This window comes from Poecilia reticulata, linkage group LG7 (assembly GCF_000633615.1).
Source record: "Poecilia reticulata strain Guanapo linkage group LG7, Guppy_female_1.0+MT, whole genome shotgun sequence".
Classification (NCBI taxonomy): domain Eukaryota; kingdom Metazoa; phylum Chordata; class Actinopteri; order Cyprinodontiformes; family Poeciliidae; genus Poecilia; species Poecilia reticulata.
In genome coordinates this window covers 23,232,162-23,234,771 of record NC_024337.1, presented here as the reverse complement: position 1 = coordinate 23,234,771, position 2,610 = coordinate 23,232,162, and positions in this window count along the sequence as shown.

The following is a 2,610-nucleotide window of genomic DNA, read 5'->3' as shown; positions in this document are numbered from 1 at the left end:
GTGTGTGTGCGTGTGTGTGTGTGTGTGTGTGTACGCTCAGAGACAGTTTTCTAATCCTCTCCCTTCTTCACAGAGCCAGAGCGGGAAAGAGGCACTGAACCGCCCAATGAATAAATAAAAGCCTCAACCCCGCCAGCACCCCCACCCCCTTGTCTCTTTTCCAGCCTGAAGCTGAGCACAGGAGCACTTAAAAGCATTTTAACAAGAGTCACTTCATTAAATATGGACTTCCTTTCCAAAAAAAAAAAGAATCCCTGGAAGGAAAACTCTGAGTGACTTTTCACATCGGGAAATATGGGGAAAAGTGTGGGGTGATGGTGGTGGTGTGTGGGGAGGGGAGGGGGGGGGATACACTGGAGATTAAGGCAACAAGAGAAATGTTAGAGCTCAGAGACAAAAGGAGAGAAATATGACAGAGATGAAAAAAAAAGGAAGAGGAGACAACAGGAGCGCTGACGTAAAAACTGGTGAGAACATGTCAGGTCAGTTTGGCATTCAGAACACCTCCCTGTGTCATTCAAAACCTGAAACTAATTGTGAAAAATTGCTGGACTCGAGCTCGAGACACCATCTTTTTTGTGCCTCTGGTTCACACATGAGAATGAAACTTTTTTTAGAAGTCTAAGAGAAAAGCTGCATTTTATCAAGAGAAGTTGAAGGGTAGTTCAGAAAGCTTTAAACGAGCCTCTGTTAACAACTCGCCTGCGTCCAACGCCTCCTTGGTGTCTTCAATTAAATTAAACCCAGATTTGTTTGTCTTTGAGGATAAATCTGCGGACAGCTTAGAAAAGAAGCCAATTCTTTAGTGTAGAAGTTGAGGTGGTCCGCCTAATGATCTTGCTGTGCTAAACACAAACTGAGAACAGATCATGACTTTCTGAAAAGATCAGACGCTCAGCATTGCACTCAAATAAATATGTTAAAATGGCGATAATATTTTATCTTTATCCAAACGTAAGATGCTCAGTAAAATGACTAAAGCAGTAGATAGAAATACTTTCAAAGCAATTTGAAAATAAGTTTTCTCGGTTTACTTTTTGCCCTTTGTTAGAAACTTCTTCAAAGGGCAAAGACAGGAAATATAACAAACAACAGCTATGAACCATGTAAATCAATCATGTCTTTATCTTTATTTTGGTAGCTTTTAATTTAACCTAGCTTTCTTTCTTATAATACTTCATGTTTTTGATGTCAGTTTTTTTATATGTCCTAAATCTGTTTCTTTGCTTTCCAATGTAGGACTTTGAAATACTGGATGTATGCATTGGAATGCTAATAGTTGAAGATTATTTACATGGAAAATGGATGGGAAGTGATGCATCACCAAAGATCTTAATGAGAGAAAGAATTATAATGAGTAAAAGAAAACTGAGCATTTAAATAATTTCCAGTTAAGTGGTTGCTCTAAATTATACTTAGTGTGTAGATTTGCTTCTTTGTCCTGTGTCTCTGATAAACTGGCAACCTGTCCATGGTTTAACCCACCTCTCATTAAATAACCTGGAGATAGGCACCAGCCCCCACCCAGCAAAGACAAGTGGATGTAGAGAACAGATGAATGGATGCAAACCTTGTTTCAGTGGAGCGTGGTCATCATAGCAACATTCTCACATGAGCTTATTCTGTTCTCACGCAGCCATGAATATGCATTAACATGTGAGACACACATCTTGATCTTCTTTTACAACATGCGAGGACTTTAAACATTTCACGTTGACTCAACGCTGCAGCACCTTCAAAGAGGACGAAAGGGACCCTTAAGTGGGTCAGAGTAAAAATATCTTCAACAATTATTCATGGGGCCCCCGCCTATCTCGACTATACCTCCACCCTGCGAAGAATCTGCATCACACTGCAGTGAGTGGAGACAAAATGGAGACCGAAGGAGGGAAGGTACGGAGAAGGAGAAAATCTGGAAGCAAAACCCACAGAGAGAAAGGAAAAAGTTAAGTTTGTTGTTGACTTATTTTGACTTGGCTCCTGGCGAGGGGTGCAGTGGGCAACGCATAAAGCACAGTGCACAATGTGAGCTCTGTAAACACGTCTTTTGATGCTCTGTACAAAATTTTTCCAGCATTTACTTCCCCGTCATCACTAATCCTCCCACCAAACTCCAGCATGTCACACAATGGAAATTGTCTGCTAAAACTGACAGTCCAACACTGATCACAGCCGTCTTCTTCTAACGAACATCCTGCCCATATAAGATGAAAGTGTTTGGATTCAGGGAAGTGGGTGCACAGAACGGAGACTTTGAGAACATCTCTCTGCCTGTGAAGGGACGAGAGCGTTGTCTTGAATATAGGACACTTTAATTTGAATGAATATGAACATTTGGTTCATTTTTGTGATAACCTGCACCTAAATTCTTATGATGAGGGCAATGAATAAAATAAAGGGCTGCACTTATTTGCAAAGAAAACTAGATTCCAGTGCAGCACAGGAGTGTCAGGGTTGCCAGGTCCCTGTAGGTCTGCACTGTAAATCCACACATTAATCAGAGTCGACAGGGAGAGATCAAAGGAGCCTGTTCCATCTTTACTGAGAGCAGCGCTTTGATGTGTGTGTGTGTGTGTGTGTGTGTGTGTGTGTGTGTGTGTGTGTGTGTGT